We start from the raw sequence: 17,147 nt of genomic DNA, 5'->3' as shown, positions 1-17,147 counted from the left end.
TCCAGTCAATCATTTCCAAACCTACACACATACAGTAAACAATCCCTCCCCTCTGCCTGTGATATAATTAAGGCAGTTAATGCATTAACTTAATTATCCCAAGGCAGAAAAAAATTAAAAACGCACATTTTTCTAAAGTACCATAAGTGGCCCAAAACACAACATATCCCCATAAATGTTACATCACCCGACAGCTCTGATCTGGGTGAGCGACATATCCGAAAATCACCCAGATCAGGGGTTCAGAAATTTCATAGAAGTCATAATTTTGCCCAGGCGAACCCGGGATTTCATGCCCAAAACAGTTCCATAGATTGGCGGCTAAGTGCCGCTGGAGGACCGACCTGGAACCGCGAGGTTTTCATGACGAAAATAGCTCCAGGGCATTCGCGGCAAAGTCCCCTTGAAGTCTATTCGTGGTTTAAGTCAATGCGAACAAGATGGCCGCCACCGCGTGTTCCAATGTCGAATGGCGGCCACGTCGACTGTTCGGGAGTTCGAAGAACCATTGTCTAAAGTCCCAATGGCCACAAATAGGGTCTCTCAGCCAAAACAAATTAAAAGGGGCCATAGTCACAGAGCAAAAGGTTGGCAAATATTCCTCTCAAAAAAGCAGTGGCGAGGTCACTTTCGCCACATTTCTATTCAGCAAACTGATCGCTCATGTGAGTAAACATGATTTTCTTGCATTTTTAGTAGAAAATCCATCTCTGAAAGTACAGCGAGCATGAGTTTTGCTGTTGTCGACGGTGATTTTTGCACAAAACCCTTCTCCCATTGTAGGGAATATGACAAAAAGAACAGATGCACTTGAAATTTGCAAAGAGACTTTGAAAAGCCGCATTCTAACAAAAAGGAATCCAAAACAGAACGAAAGCAATGTTTCTGCCCGGTTACGAACCGGGGACCTTTTGCGTGTTAGGCGAACGTGATAACCACTACACTACAGAAACTACAGCTGTGCACATCCCTGTTGAGACCGGAGTAGCATGCGCCATGTGCAAGCACTGAATGCAAGACAGAAAATGCTGTCTTGCATTCGGTACTTGCACATGGCGCATGCTGATTTAATGAGTGCAATTCAGCTTTTTCTCAGACAACATTAGCTTCAGGTTTTTGGAAACCACTTTATTCAGCTAACAGATCGCTTACGTCTTGCCGAGTATACGTGATTTTTGGATTCATAGTCAAGCAGGTGCATTTCCAATTCAGAAGACTTCTAACGTCAGCAGATTTAGCAAAAAATAAATAATGTTTCTGCCAGGTTTCGAACCTGGGACCTTTCGCGTGTGAGGCGAACGTGCTAACCACTACACTACAGAAACTGCCACAATGCCAACTTTGCGCAGGAAAATTGGGGGAATGTGCTGCATACCCATCGTATTTAAAAAAAACACAACATATCCCCATAAATGTTACATCACCCGACAGCTCTGATCTGGGTGAGCGACATATCCGAAAATCACCCAGATCAGATCAGGGATTCAGAAATTTCATAGAAGTCATAATTTTGCCCAGGCGAACCCGGGATTTCATGCCCAAAACAGTTCCATAAATTGGCGGCTAAGTGCCGCTGGAGGACCGACCTGGAACCGCGAGGTTTTCATGCCGAAAATAGCTCCAGGGCATTCGCGGCAAAGTCCCCTTGAAGTCTATTCGTGGTTTAAGTCAATGCGAACAAGATGGCCGCCACCGCATGTTCCAATGTCGAATGTCGGCCACGTCGACTGTTCGGGAGTTCGAAGGACCATTGTCTAAAGTCCCATTGTCTACGTGATTTTTGGATTCATAGTCAAGCAGGTGCATTTCCAATTCAGAAGACTTCTAACGTCAGCAGATTTAGCAAAAATTAAATAATGTTTCTGCCAGGTTTCGAACCTGGGACCTTTCGCGTGTGAGGCGAACGTGATAACCACTACACTACAGAAACTTCCACAATGCCCACTTTGCGCAGGAAAATTGGGGGAATGTGTTTGCTGCATACCCATCATATTTAAAAAGTCCCCAGATTCAAATGCCTATTTCCTTCAGCATACATAGAAGAAGAAAACAGTCTGTTGATGTGAAATTGTATTCTTGGCAAAAGTTTGATCTGTCCAGTCAATCATTTCCAAACCTACACACATACAGTAAACAATCCCTCCCCTCTGCCTGTGATATAATTAAGGCAGTTAATGCATTAACTTAATCATCCCCAGGCAGAAAAAATAAAAAATGCACATTTTTCTAAAGTACCATAAGTGGCCCAAAACACAACATATCCCCATAAATGTTACATCACCCGACAGCTCTGATCTGGGTGAGAGACATATCCGAAAATCACCCGGATCAGATCAGGGGTTCAGAAATTTCATAGAAGTCATAATTTTGCCCAGGCGAACCCGGGATTTCATGCCCAAAACAGTTCCATAGATTGGCGGCTAAGTGCCGCTGGAGGACCGACCGGGAACCGCGAGGTTTTCATGCCGAAAATAGCTCCAGGGAATTCGCGGCAAAGTCCCCTTGAAGTCTATTCGTGGTTTAAGTCAAAAAAAAAAAGAACAGATGCACTTGAAATTTGCAAAGAGACTTTGAAAAGCCGCATTCTAACAAAAAGGAATCCAAAACGGAACGAAAGCAATGTTTCTGCCCGGTTCCGAACCGGGGACCTTTCGCGTGTTAGGCGAACGTGATAACCACTACACTACAGAAACTACAGCTGTGCACATCCCTGTTGAGAACGGAGTAGCATGCGCCATGTGCAAGCACTGAATGCAAGACAGAAAATGCTGTCTTGCATTCGGTACTTGCACATGGCGCATGCTGATTTAATGAGTTCAATTCAGCTTTTTCTCAGACAACATTAGCTTCAGGTTTTTGGAAACCACTTTATTCAGCTAACAGATCGCTTACTTCTTGCCGAGTATACGTGATTTTTGGATTCATAGTCAAGCAGGTGCATTTCCAATTCAGAAGACTTCTAACGTCAGCAGATTTAGCAAAAATTAAATAATGTTTCTGCCAGGTTTCGAACCTGGGACCTTTCGCGTGTGAGGCGAACGTGATAACCACTACACTACAGAAACTGCCACAATGCCGACTTTGTGCAGGAAAATTGGGGGAATGTGTTTGCTGCATACCCATCGTATTTAAAAAGTCCCCAGATTCAAATGCCTATTTCCTTCAACATACATAGAAGAAGAAAACAGTCTGTTGATGTGAAATTGTATTCTTGGCAAAAGTTTGATCTGTCCAGTCAATCATTTCCAAACCTACACACATACAGTAAACAATCCCTCCCCTCTGCCTGTGATATAATTAACCCCTTAAGGACAGAGCTTCAGAAGCTTGTCTTTCACTTAATGACAACGGCATTTTTTGCATTTTTTGCTATTTGCGTTCAACTGCAATTTGCTTTTTACTTATTCATTGCACCGACACATATTATATACCGTTTTTTAAAGGACAGAAAGGGCTTTAATTTGATGTAACACATATATATATAAATGCTTATTTATTATTAAAAAAATACAGAAATATGCAAAAAAATGAATTTTTGTGTGTTTTTTTTACAGTTTTTGCAATAATAATGTGTACATAATTAGTGCAGGTTAAGGAAAGTAATTAAAAATAAATTCATTTAGTTGTTCTGAATTACAGAATATATAATGTGTCTGGGATTTTCAGTTTTTTTTGGTAGTTACAGGTCACAAAGCACAAGGAGTAAAATACACTTTTTATGTGGAGCGATTTTAGAATTTGGTATGTTTGTCTTGTAAGCCTAATAGCCATAAAAGAAAACAAAATTGCCACACAAAAGTATATATTTATATAAAGTAGACACCACAGGCTATTTACCTAAGGTTGTTTTGACACTTTCTACGTAGCCATTTTACCGCCAACCTCTGCTAAATATTGGAGTAAAATTGTGTTTTTTGGGGGTTTTCGCACACAAACGTACAACAAAGAACTTCTCATGTGTATTTTGTAAAGTTGGTGTGTGCTATTCCTGTACAAAGTTTTATTATGTGTTCAGTTACTTCTGCTGAGTACAACGGTACCCCCATTGTATGTCTTTGGCACTATTTCGTGAAGCTACAGTGCCATATAGGAGACCTGTCCTTTTCAGTATTCACAGTAGAATTTTGAGAGACGGATTTAATGAGCCTATGCTTCCATTTGGGGTATTATAACAGTCTGTCTGTTCGAAAAAAAACCCCAAAGGCCTACCATTTGTAAAAGTAGACACTCCAGGGTATCTCATAAGGTGCATATTGTGCCTTAACATGCCCCCATTTTTTTACCAATACATGCCAAAGTATGTGGTAAAAAATAATTTTGTGCATTTTTTACATATGGATTGCATTTGTGCTGGGCATTTTGTATATTTCACATGTGCCACTAAGTTCAAACCCCCCAAATTATGTTCAGCTAAGTCTTCTGAGTAAAATGACACCCCCATTGTATGTCTTTGGCACTAGTTCGTGAAGCTACAGTGCCATATAGGAGACCTGTCCTTTTCAGTACTCACAGTAGAATTTTGAGAGACGGATTTAATGAGCCTATGCTTCCATTTGGGGTATTATAACAGTTTGACTGTTCAAAAAAAACCCACAAAGGCCTACCATTTGTAAAAGTAGACACTCCAGGGTATCTCATAAGGTGCATATTGTGCCTTAACATGCCCCCATTTTTTCACCAATAGTTGCCAAAGTATGTGGTATAAAATAATTTTGTGCACTTTTTACATATGGATTGCATTTGTGCTGGGCATTTTGTATATTTCACATGTGCCACTAAGTTCAAATCCCCCAAATTATGTTCAGCTAAGTCTTCTGAGTAAAATGACACCCCCATTGTATGTCTTTGGCACTAGTTCGTGAAGCTACAGTGCCATAAAGGAGACCTGTCCTTTTCTGTACTCACAGTAGAATTTTGAGAGACGGATTTAATGAGCCTATGCTTCCATTTGGGGTATTATAACAGTTTGACTGTTCAAAAAAAAACCACAAAGGCCTACCATTTGTAAAAGTAGACACTCCAGGGTATCTCATAAGGTGCATATTGTGCCTTAACATGCCCCCATTTTTTCACCAATAGATGCCAAAGTATGTGGTAAAAAATAATTTTGTGCGTTTTTTACATATGGATTGCATTTGTGCTGGGCATTTTGTATATTTCACATGTGCCACTAAGTTCAAACCCCCCAAATTATGTTCAGCTAAGTCTTCTGAGTAAAATGACACCCCCATTGTATGTCTCTGGCACTAGTTCGTGAAGCTACAGTGCCATATAGGAGACCTGTCCTTTTCAGTACTCACAGTAGAATTTTGAGAGACGGATTTAATGAGCCTATGCTTCCATTTGGGGTATTATAACAGTTTGACTGTTCAAAAAAAACCCACAAAGGCCTACCATTTGTAAAAGTAGACACTCCAGGGTATCTCATAAGGTGCATATTGTGCCTTAACATGCCCCCATTTTTTCACCAATAGATGCCAAAGTATGTGGTAAAAAATAATTTTGTGCGTTTTTTACATATGGATTGCATTTGTGCTGGGCATTTTGTATATTTCACATGTGCCACTAAGTTCAAACCCCCCAAATTATGTTCAGCTAAGTCTTCTGAGTAAAATGACACCCCCATTGTATGTCTTTGGCACTAGTTCGTGAAGCTACAGTGCCATATAGGAGACCTGTCCTTTTCAGTATTCACAGTAGAATTTTGAGAGACGGATTTAATGAGCCTATGCTTCCATTTGGGGTATTATAACAGTTTGACTGTTCAAAAAAAACCCACAAAGGCCTACCATTTGTAAAAGTAGACACTCCAGGGTATCTCATAAGGTGCATATTGTGCCTTAACATGCCCCCATTTTTTCACCAATAGATGCCAAAGTATGTGGTATAAAATTATTTTGTGCGTTTTTTACATATGGATTGCATTTGTGCTGGGCATTTTGTATATTTCACATGTGCCACTAAGTTCATACCCCCCAAATTATGTTCAGCTAAGTCTTATGAGTAAAATGACACCCCTATTGTATGTCTTTGGGACTATTTTGTGAAGCTACAGTGCCATATAGGAGACCAAGCCATATCAGTTTTTACCGAACTTTGAATTTTGACGCTGGGCCTATGTGCAATTTCCAAGCATCTTAGCAGGTATTAAATTCAAACTACCCCACAAAGGCCTACCATTTCTTAAAGTAGACACCCCAGGGTATTTCAAAAGGTATATTCTAAACCTTAGTGTAGGATCATTTTTTTGTTAGTTTGTACCAAGTCTAGTTGCAATTAGCATTTTTTCTGCCTTTTTGACACACACTTGGAGATGCTACTGTATATTTTGCTATCCTTATGTGTGCTACGGCAGTATAACACCTAATATGTTGCTCAGCTATGTCATCTTAGTGCAATGATACCCCCATATACAGAATAGTTGGGGTAAACTTATCCGGGGGTAGTACACAGTTATCTGCGTCCCGGGCAAAGCTGTCATGGATTCCGAAACCAAAACACAGACAGACCACAAAGAGAGAGAACACAGAGAGAGAAACTTGTAATACCGGTCCTTAGAATGGCCGGGCTATACAAGCAGAGAATTGTCAAGGTACAAGCCGAGGTCAAAGGAGTAAAGAGAAACGGAACAACGATAGGACAAGCCGAGGTCAAGGATCAGAGAAGACAGGATAAACGGTAGACAAAGCCAAGATTCGGTAACCAAAAATCACACCCCAAAACTGGTCTACTTATTCGGCCTGGGTGTGAAAAATTTTAAAACAATGGCCAATACATAGGCCGGGCTGAGAGGGGCAATCAGGGCAGTAATAGCTGGTCTCAACTCTTACGCCCCTCTTGTAACACACCCTGCACCTTTTCTGGGGGTTTTGTTTTTTAGGGGTTGGTGGAATCTTAAAGCAGAAGTGACCTGCCTCCATTCTTCTGCTAGGCTCCACTGATGGTCTCCTTGTGTGGCATTCTAGCAGCTTAGAAATTAGCTCAAACTGGAAAGAAAGAAAAGTGCTTTTCAGCCCAGCATTTGCCTTTTTAAAAATAACAAAGGCATTGTGGATTGCCATCTGCAAAAGGTATATGCCCACTTTTTTATACCATGCCCTGGTCTTTCTCATGATCAAATATGGCTGCATCAGTTGATCGGACAGGTCAACGCCCCCCATATGCCGATTATATTGCCTTATGCAGACTGGCACCCGTTTATATTCGTCTCTGCCACGAACTGCGACCCTCCGAGTGTTTTCACCATGGATGGTGGTTAAGATGAAAACATCCTTTTTATCCCTGTACTTGAGTGCCAGCAGTTCATTCTGGCAGAGAGCTGCTGTTTCCCCCCTTTTCATTTTTTTGTTCGCTAGAGCCTTTGGGAAACCTGTGCGACTCTTCCGAATAGTGCCACAGGCCACGGTCTCGAAGCAATACAACATTTGTAACAGTGGGATGCTATTATAAAAGTTATCGATGTATAGATGATAACCTTTATTAAGTAGTGGCATTATTAAGTCCCAGACAATTTTTCCACTTGTCCCTACTGTATCTGGGCAACCTGGGGGATCAAGGTGGCTATCCCTTCCTTCGTATACACGGAAGGTGTATACGTAGCCACTGCCACTTTCACATAGTTTATAAAATTTGATCCCATATCGGGATCTTTTGGATGGGATATATTGTCTAAACCCCAGTCTTCCCTTAAACTTCATTAGGGACTCGTCAATGGAAATGTTTTTATTGGGGGTATATATAGCAGCAAATTTACGGTTAAAGTGGGCAATTAAAGGGCGTAGTTTGTAAAGAAGATCATACTGCGGATCACCTTTTGGGGGGCACTTGTTGTTATCACTAAAGTGCATAAATCTTAGTATGTCTTCATATCTTTCCCTTGTCATTGTCTCGGCAAAAATAGGAGTATTGCAAATAGGATGCTTAGCCCAATACATCCTAATTGTGGGCTTTTTAATTAGCCCCATTAACATGGTCAGTGCCCAGAATTGTTTAAATTCTGGCACACTGGTTGGGTACCATCTCTCTTTCCTAGAGATAAGAGAGTCTGGATTGCGTGCCAGATATTGCTCCGCATAGAGATTAGTCTGGGTGACTATCTCCCCAAAAATCTCATCCCCCAAGAACAGCTGCATAACATCCAGCGCACTATAGGCAGACAGGTCCGCCTGTATGCCAGGATTGCCTGTAAACACTGGGATGTCTGGGGAAAAATTATTAGGGGGTACCCAGTCATCTGCGCCATGGTCAGCATTAGGGGAATCGTCGATTTCTCCTGATGGTCCTGCAGTATCTGGCACATAGTCCATGTCCCCTGCATCCCCTGCGTCACTCCCTGCTTCACTCTCTGAGGCAGTGTCAGTCGCCTCTGAGTCTGCCGCTAACAGGGCATAAGCCTCCTCCGCGCTATACTTTCTAAACATTGTTAATACAGCTAACACAGCTAACAAAACTCTAACAAAAAAAAAATATATTTTTTTTTTTTTTTTTTTTTTATACCCCAATTCCCACTAAATTCCACCCACCAAAATAACTAAATCACAAATTAATAAAATCAAATAATAAAATTTAACCCCTTAGGGTTACAAAAAACCTAAAAATTAACCCTTGAAAGTAAAAAAAAAAAATAGATCACAGTAGAGTACTGTGACCTGTATATTGATCACTGCTAGCAGTGATCAAGCAGCAGGGAAAGGGTTAATTTTTTTTTTAACTCCACAAAGGTGAATTTTATACTTAAGTATAACTCTGCAATAAATCAGGGACACAATGTAGCACCGATCCGTCTCTCTCCACTTCACAAACCCACACGAGGTGGAGGGAGGCGGATCAGATATCCCAGCAGCATTGTGACCGCTGTGACTGGCTATCACAGCGATCACATGGGCTGGGATATCCGGATTTGCTGCTGCCGGTCTGCCCCTGACTCGGAGGGACCCAGCAACAGCATTAACCCCGCGATCGCCGGCACTGCGCGATCGCGGCGTTAATTTTAACGCGTGACGGACGAGGTCCGTCACTCGTCATTAACGCATTCCCCCGTGTGACGGACCTCGTCCGTCACTCGTCGTTAAGGGGTTAAGGCAGTTAATGCATTAACTTAATCATCCCCAGGCAGAAAAAATAAAAAACGCACATTTTTCTAAAGTACCATAAGTGGCCCAAAACACAACATATCCCCATAAATGTTACATCACCCGACAGCTCTGATCTGGGTGAGAGACATATCCGAAAATCACCCGGATCAGATCAGGGGTTCAGAAATTTCATAGAAGTCATAATTTTGCCCAGGCGAACCCGGGATTTCATGCCCAAAACAGTTCCATAGATTGGCGGCTAAGTGCCGCTGGAGGACCGACCGGGAACCGCGAGGTTTTCATGCCGAAAATAGCTCCAGGGAATTCGCGGCAAAGTCCCCTTGAAGTCTATTCGTGGTTTAAGTCAATGCGAACAAGATGGCCGCCACCGCGTGTTCCAATGTCGAATGGCGGCCACGTCGACTGTTCGGGGGTTCGAAGAACAATTGTCTAAAGTTTCAATGGCCACTAATAGGGTCTCTCAGCCAAAACAAATTAAAAGGGGCCATAGTCACAGAGCAAAAGGTTGGCAAATATTCCTCTCCAAAAACCAGTGGCGAGGTCACTTTCGCCACAACTCTATTCAGCAAGCTGATCGCTCATGTGAGTAAACATGATTTTGTTGCATTTTTAGTAGAAAATCCATCTCTGAAAGTACAGCTAGCATGAGTTTTGCTTTTGTCGACGGTGATTTTTGCACAAAACCCTTCTCCCATTGTAGGGAATATGACAAAAAGAACAGATGCACTTGAAATTTGCAAAGAGACTTTGAAAAGCCGCATTCTAACAAAAAGGAATCCAAAACGGAACAAAAGCAATGTTTCTGCCCGGTTCCGAACCGGGGACCTTTCGCGTGTTAGCCGAACGTGATAACCACTACACTACAGAAACTACAGCTGTGCACATCCTTGTTGAGACCGGAGTAGCATGCGCCATGTGCAAGTACTGAATGCAAGACAGAAAATGCTGTCTTGCATTCGGTACTTGCACATGGCGCATGCTGATTTAATGAGTGCAATTCAGCTTTTTCTCAGACAACATTAGCTTCAGGTTTTTGGAAACCACTTTATTCAGCTAATAGATCGCTTACGTCTTGCCGAGTATACGTGATTTTTGGATTCATAGTCAAGCAGGTGCATTTCCAATTCAGAAGACTTCTAACGTCAGCAGATTGAGCAAAAATTAAATAATTTTTCTGCCAGGTTTCGAACCTGGGACCTTTCGCGTGTGAGGCGAACGTGATAACCACTACACTACAGAAACTGGCACAATGCCGACTTTGCGCAGGAAAATTGGGGGAATGTGTTTGCTGCATACCCATCGTATTTAAAAAGTCCCCAGATTCAAATGCCTATTTCCTTCAACATACATAGAAGAAGAAAACAGTCTGTTGATGTGAAATTGTATTCTTGGCAAAAGTTTGATCTGTCCAGTCAATCATTTCCAAACCTACACACATACAGTAAACAATCCCTCCCCTCTGCCTGTGATATAATTAAGGCAGTTAATGCATTAACTTAATTATCCCCAGGCAGAAAAAAATTAAAAACGCACATTTTTTTTAAAGTACCATAAGTGGCCCAAAACACAACATATCCCCATAAATGTTACATCACCCGACAGCTCTGATCTGGGTGAGCGACATATCTGAAAATCACCCAGATCAGATCAGGGGTTCAGAAATTTCATAGAAGTCATAATTTTCCCCAGGCGAACCCGGGATTTCATGCCCAAAACAGTTCCATAGATTGGCGGCTAAGTGCCGCTGGAGGACCGACCTGGAACCGCGAGGTTTTCATGCCGAAAATAGCTCCAGGGCATTCGCGGCAAAGTTTCCTTGAAGTCTATTCGTGGTTTAAGTCAATGCGAACAAGATGGCCGCCACCGCGTCTTCCAATGTCGAATGGCGGCCACGTCGACTGTTCGGGAGTTCGAAGAACCATTGTCTAAAGTCCCAATGGCCACAAATAGGGTCTCTCAGCCAAAACAAATTAAAAGAGGCCATAGTCACAGAGCAAAAGGTTGGCAAATATTCCTCTCCAAAAACCAGTGGCGAGGTCACTTTCGCCACAACTCTATTCAGCAAGCTGATCGCTCATGTGAGTAAACATGATTTTCTTGCATTTTAGTAGAAAATCCATCTCTGAAAGTACAGCGAGCATGAGTTTTGCTTTTGTCGACGGTGATTTTTGCACAAAACCCTTCTCCCATTGTAGGGAATATGACAAAAAGAACAGATGCACTTGAAATTTGCAAAGAGACTTCGAAAATCCGCATTCTAACAAAAAGGAATCCAAAACGGAACAATAGCAATGTTTCTGCTCGGTTTTGAACCGGGGACCTTTCGCGTGTTAGGCGAACGTGATAACCACTACACTACAGAAACTACAGCTGTGCACATCCCTGTTGAGACCAGAGTAGCATGCGTTATGTGCAAGCACTGAATGCAAGACAGAAAATGCTGTCTTGCATTCGGTACTTGCACATGGCGCATGCTGATTTAATGAGTGCAATTCAGCTTTTTCTCAGACAACATTAGCTTCAGGTTTTTGGAAACCACTTTATTCAGCTAACAGATCGCTTACGTCTTGCCGAGTATACGTGATTTTTGGATTCATAGTCAATCAGGTGCATTTCCAATTCAGAAGACTTCTAACGTCAGCAGATTTAGCAAAAATTAAATAATGTTTCTGCCAGGTTTCGAACCTGGGACCTTTCGCGTGTGAGGCGAACGTGATAACCACTACACTACAGAAACTGCCGCAATGCCGGCTCTGCGCAGGAAAATTGGGGGAATGTGTTTGCTGCATACCCATCGTATTTAAAAAGTCCCCAGATTCAAATGCCTATTTCCTTCAACATACATAGAAGAAGAAAACAGTCTGTTGATGTGAAATTGTATTCTTGGCAAAAGTTTGATCTGTCCAGTCAATCATTTCCAAACCTACACACATACAGTAAACAATCCCTCCCCTCTGCCTGTGATATAATTAAGGCAGTTAATGCATTAACTTAATTATCCCCAGGCAGAAAAAAATAAAAAAACGCACATTTTTCTAAAGTACCATAAGTGGCCCAAAACACAACATATCCACATAAATGTTACATCACCCGACAGTTCTGATCTGGGTGAGCGACATATCCGAAAATCTACACTACAGAAACTGGCACAATGCCGACTTTGCGCAGGAAAATTGGGGGAATGTGTTTGCTGCATACCCATCGTATTTAAAAAGTCCCCAGATTCAAATGCCTATTTCCTTCAACATACATAGAAGAAGAAAACAGTCTGTTGATGTGAAATTGTATTCTTGGCAAAAGTTTGATCTGTCCAGTCAATCATTTCCAAACCTACACACATACAGTAAACAATCCCTCCCCTCTGCCTGTGATATAATTAAGGCAGTTAATGCATTAACTTAATTATCCCCAGGCAGAAAAAATAAAAAACGCACATTTTTCTAAAGTACCATAAGTGGCCCAAAACACAACATATCCCCATAAATGTTACATCACCCGACAGCTCTGATCTGGGTGAGAGACATATCCGAAAATCACCCAGATCAGATCAGGGGTTCAGAAATTTCATAGAAGTCATAATTTTGCCCAGGCGAACCCGGGATTTCATGCCCAAAACAGTTCCATAGATTGGCGGCTAAGTACCGCTGGAGGACCGACCGGGAACCGCGATGTTTTCATGCCGAAAATAGCTCCAGGGCATTCGCGGCAAAGTCCCCTTGAAGTCTATTCGTGGTTTAAGTCAATGCGAACAAGATGGCCGCCACCGCGTGTTCCAATGTCGAATGGCGGCCACGTCGACTGTTCGGGAGTTCGAAGAACCATTGTCTAAAGTCCCAATGGCCACAAATAGGGTCTCTCAGCCAAAACAAATTAAAAGGGGCCATAGTCACAGAGCAAAAGGTTGGCAAATATTCCTCTCCAAAAACCAGTGGCGAGGTCACTTTCGCCACAACTCTATTCAGCAAGCTGGTCGCTCATGTGAGTAAACATGATTTTCTTGCATTTTTAGTAGAAAATCCATCTCTGAAAGTACAGCGAGCATGAGTTTTGCTTTTGTCGACGGTGATTTTTGCACAAAACCCTTCTCTCATTGTAGGGAATATGACAAAAAGAACAGATGCACTTGAAATTTGCAAAGAGACTTCGAAAAGCCGCATTCTAACAAAAAGGAATCCAAAACAAAACGAAAGCAATGTTTCTGCCCGGTTTCGAACCGGGGACCTTTCGCGTGTTAGGCGAACGTGATAACCACTACACTACAGAAACTACAGCTGTGCACATCCCTTTCGAGACCGGAGTAGCATGCGCCATGTGCGAGCACTGAATGCAAGACAGAAAATGCTGTCTTGCATTCGGTACTTGCACATGGCGCATGCTGATTTAATGAGTGCAATTCAGCTTTTTCTCAGACAACATTAGCTTCAGGTTTTTGGAAACCACTTTATTCAGCTAACAGATCGCTTACGTCTTGCCGAGTATACGTGATTTTTGGATTCATAGTCAAGCAGGTGCATTTCCAATTCAGAAGACTTCTAACGTCAGCAGATTTAGCAAAAATTAAATAATGTTTCTGCCAGGTTTCGAACGTGATAACCACTACACTACAGAAACTGCCACAATGCCGACTTTGCGCAGGAAAATTGGGGGAATGTGTTTGCTGCATACCCATTGTATTTAAAAAGTCCCCAGATTCAAATGGCTATTTCCTTCAACATACATAGAAGAAGAAAACAGTCTGTTGATGTGAAATTGTATTCTTGGCAAAAGTTTGATCTGTCCAGTCAATCATTTCCAAACCTACACACATACAGTAAACAACCCCTCCCCTCTGCCTGTGATATAATTAAGGCAGTTAATGCATTAACTTAATTATCCCCAGGCAGAAAAAATAAAAAACGCACATTTTTCTAAAGTACCATAAGTGGCCCAAAACACAACATATCCCCATAAATGTTACATCACCCGACAGCTCTGATCTGGGTGAGAGACATATCCGAAAATCACCCAGATCAGATCAGGGGTTCAGAAATTTCATAGAAGTCATAATTTTCCCCAGGCGAACCCGGGATTTCATGCCCAAAACAGTTCCATAGATTGGCGGCTAAGTGCCGCTGGAGGACCGACCTGGAACCGCGAGGTTTTCATGACGAAAATAGCTCCAGGGCATTCGCGGCAAAGTTTCCTTGAAGTCTATTCGTGGTTTAAGTCAATGCGAACAAGATGGCCGCCACCGCGTCTTCCAATGTCGAATGGCGGCCACGTCGACTGTTCGGGAGTTCGAAGAACCATTGTCTAAAGTCCCAATGGCCACAAATAGGGTCTCTCAGCCAAAACAAATTAAAAGGGGCCATAGTCACAGAGCAAAAGGTTGGCAAATATTCCTCTCCAAAAACCAGTGGCGAGGTCACTTTCGCCACAACTCTATTCAGCAAGCTGATCGCTCATGTGAGTAAACATGATTTTCTTGCATTTTAGTAGAAAATCCAACTCTGAAAGTACAGCGAGCATGAGTTTTGCTTTTGTCGACGGTGATTTTTGCACAAAACCCTTCTCTCATTGTAGGGAATATGACAAAAAGAACAGATGCACTTGAAATTTGCAAAGAGACTTCGAAAAGCCGCATTCTAACAAAAAGGAATCCAAAACGAAACAAAAGCAATGTTTCTGGCCGGTTTCGAACCGGGGACCTTTCGCGTGTTAGGCGAACGTGATAACCACTACACTACAGAAACTACAGCTGGGCACATCTCTTTCGAGACCGGAGTAGCATGCGCCATGTGCGAGCACTGAATGCAAGACAGAAAATGCTGTCTTGCATTCGGTACTTGCACGTGGCGCATGCTGATTTAATGAGTGCAATTCAGCTTTTTCTCAGACAACATTAGCTTCAGGTTTTTGGAAACCACTTTATTCAGCTAACAGATCGCTTACGTCTTGCCGAGTATACGTGATTTTTGGATTCATAGTCAAGCAGGTGCATTTCCAATTCAGAAGACTTGTAACGTCAGCAGATTTAGCAAAAATTAAATAATGTTTCTGCCAGGTTTCGAACGTGATAACCACTACACTACAGAAACTGCCACAATGCCGACTTTGCGCAGGAAAATTGGGGGAATGTGTTTGCTGCATACCCATTGTATTTAAAAAGTCCCCAGATTCAAATGCCTATTTCCTTCAACATACATAGAAGAAGAAAACAGTCTGTTGATGTGAAATTGTATTCTTGGCAAAAGTTTGATCTGTCCAGTCAATCATTTCCAAACCTACACACATACAGTAAACAACCCCTCCCCTCTGCCTGCGATATAATTAAGTCAGTTAATGCATTAACTTAATTATCCCCAGGCAGAAAAAATAAAAAACGCACATTTTTCTAAAGTACCATAAGTGGCCCAAAACACAACATATCCCCATAAATGTTACATCACCCGACAGCTCTGATCTGGGTGAGAGACATATCCGAAAATCACCCAGATCAGATCAGGGGTTCAGAAATTTCATAGAAGTCATAATTTTCCCCAGGCGAACCCGGGATTTCATGCCCAAAACAGTTCCATAGATTGGCGGCTAAGTGCCGCTGGAGGACCGACCTGGAACCGCGAGGTTTTCATGCCGAAAATAGCTCCAGGGCATTCGCGGCAAAGTTTCCTTGAAGTCTATTCGTGGTTTAAGTCAATGCGAACAAGATGGCCGCCACCGCGTCTTCCAATGTCGAATAGCGGCCACGTCGACTGTTCGGGAGTTCGAAGAACCATTGTCTAAAGTCCCAATGGCCACAAATAGGGTCTCTCAGCCAAAACAAATTAAAAGGGGCCATAGTCACAGAGCAAAAGGTTGGCAAATATTCCTCTCCAAAAACCAGTGGCGAGGTCATTTTCGCCACAACTCTATTCAGCAAGCTGATCGCTCATGTGAGTAAACATGATTTTCTTGCATTTTAGTAGAAAATCCATCTCTGAAAGTACAGCGAGCATGAGTTTTGCTTTTGTCGACGGTGATTTTTGCACAAAACCCTTCTCCCATTGTAGGGAATATGACAAAAAGAACAGATGCACTTGAAATTTGCAAAGAGACTTCGAAAAGCCGCATTCTAACAAAAAGGAATCCAAAACGGAACAAAAGCAATGTTTCTGCCCGGTTTTGAACCGGGGACCTTTTGCGTGTTAGGCGAACGTGATAACCACTACACTACAGAAACTGCCGCAATGCCGGCTCTGTGCAGGAAAATTGGGGGAATGTGTTTGCTGCATACCCATCGTATTTAAAAAGTCCCCAGATTCAAATGCCTATTTCCTTCAACATACATAGAAGAAGAAAACAGTCTGTTGATGTGAAATTGTATTCTTGGCAAAAGTTTGATCTGTCCAGTCAATCATTTCCAAACCTACACACATACAGTAAACAATCCCTCCCCTCTGCCTGTGATATAATTAAGGCAGTTAATGCATTAACTTAATTATCCCCAGGCAGAAAAAAATTAAAAAACGCACATTTTTCTAAAGTACCATAAGTGGCCCAAAACACAACATATCCACATAAATGTTACATCACCCGACAGTTTTGATCTGGGTGAGCGACATATCCGAAAATCTACACTACAGAAACTGGCACAATGCCTACTTTGCGCAGGAAAATTGGGGGAATGTGTTTGCTGCATACCCATCGTATTTAAAAAGTCCCCAGATTCAAATGCCTATTTCCTTCAACATACATAGAAGAAGAAAACAGTCTGTTGATGTGAAATTGTATTCTTGGCAAAAGTTTGATCTGTCCAGTCAATCATTTCCAAACCTACACACATACAGTAAACAATCCCTCCCCTCTGCCTGTGATATAATTAAGGCAGTTAATGCATTAACTTAATTATCCCCAGGCAGAAAAAATAAAAAACGCACATTTTTCTAAAGTACCATAAGTGGCCCAAAACACAACATATCCCCATAAATGTTACATCACCCGACAGCTCTGATCTGGGTGAGAGACATATCCGAAAATCACCCAGATCAGATCAGGGGTTCAGAAATTTCATAGAAGTCATAATTTTGCCCAGGC

At 42.1% G+C, this 17,147-nt stretch overlaps 11 non-coding genes across 11 annotated transcripts; all 11 read right to left on the bottom strand.

The window, feature by feature from the left end:
* Positions 1-880: 880 nt before the first annotated feature.
* Positions 881-953, bottom strand: TRNAV-AAC (transfer RNA valine (anticodon AAC)). The gene has a single exon. It is a non-coding gene; the product is annotated as a tRNA-Val (tRNA).
* Positions 954-1,252: 299 nt separating this feature from the next.
* On the bottom strand, positions 1,253-1,325 carry TRNAV-CAC (transfer RNA valine (anticodon CAC)). Its single transcript has one exon. It is a non-coding gene; the product is annotated as a tRNA-Val (tRNA).
* Positions 1,326-1,857: 532 nt separating this feature from the next.
* TRNAV-CAC (transfer RNA valine (anticodon CAC)) lies at positions 1,858-1,930 on the bottom strand. The gene has a single exon. It is a non-coding gene; the product is annotated as a tRNA-Val (tRNA).
* A 690-nt stretch (positions 1,931-2,620) lies between these two features.
* Positions 2,621-2,693, bottom strand: TRNAV-AAC (transfer RNA valine (anticodon AAC)). Its single transcript has one exon. It is a non-coding gene; the product is annotated as a tRNA-Val (tRNA).
* A 299-nt stretch (positions 2,694-2,992) lies between these two features.
* On the bottom strand, positions 2,993-3,065 carry TRNAV-CAC (transfer RNA valine (anticodon CAC)). The gene has a single exon. It is a non-coding gene; the product is annotated as a tRNA-Val (tRNA).
* Positions 3,066-10,264: 7,199 nt separating this feature from the next.
* On the bottom strand, positions 10,265-10,337 carry TRNAV-CAC (transfer RNA valine (anticodon CAC)). The gene has a single exon. It is a non-coding gene; the product is annotated as a tRNA-Val (tRNA).
* Positions 10,338-11,387: 1,050 nt separating this feature from the next.
* Positions 11,388-11,460, bottom strand: TRNAV-AAC (transfer RNA valine (anticodon AAC)). The gene has a single exon. It is a non-coding gene; the product is annotated as a tRNA-Val (tRNA).
* Positions 11,461-11,759: 299 nt separating this feature from the next.
* Positions 11,760-11,832, bottom strand: TRNAV-CAC (transfer RNA valine (anticodon CAC)). Its single transcript has one exon. It is a non-coding gene; the product is annotated as a tRNA-Val (tRNA).
* Positions 11,833-13,288: 1,456 nt separating this feature from the next.
* TRNAV-AAC (transfer RNA valine (anticodon AAC)) lies at positions 13,289-13,361 on the bottom strand. The gene has a single exon. It is a non-coding gene; the product is annotated as a tRNA-Val (tRNA).
* Positions 13,362-14,754: 1,393 nt separating this feature from the next.
* On the bottom strand, positions 14,755-14,827 carry TRNAV-AAC (transfer RNA valine (anticodon AAC)). Its single transcript has one exon. It is a non-coding gene; the product is annotated as a tRNA-Val (tRNA).
* Positions 14,828-16,220: 1,393 nt separating this feature from the next.
* On the bottom strand, positions 16,221-16,293 carry TRNAV-AAC (transfer RNA valine (anticodon AAC)). Its single transcript has one exon. It is a non-coding gene; the product is annotated as a tRNA-Val (tRNA).
* Positions 16,294-17,147: the final 854 nt, after the last annotated feature.

Source organism: Pelobates fuscus, chromosome 2 (genome assembly GCF_036172605.1).
Source record: "Pelobates fuscus isolate aPelFus1 chromosome 2, aPelFus1.pri, whole genome shotgun sequence".
Taxonomy (NCBI): Eukaryota; Metazoa; Chordata; class Amphibia; order Anura; family Pelobatidae; genus Pelobates; species Pelobates fuscus.
The sequence above is the reverse complement of the archived record's forward strand: the minus strand, read 5'-3'. Positions and strand labels throughout refer to the sequence as shown.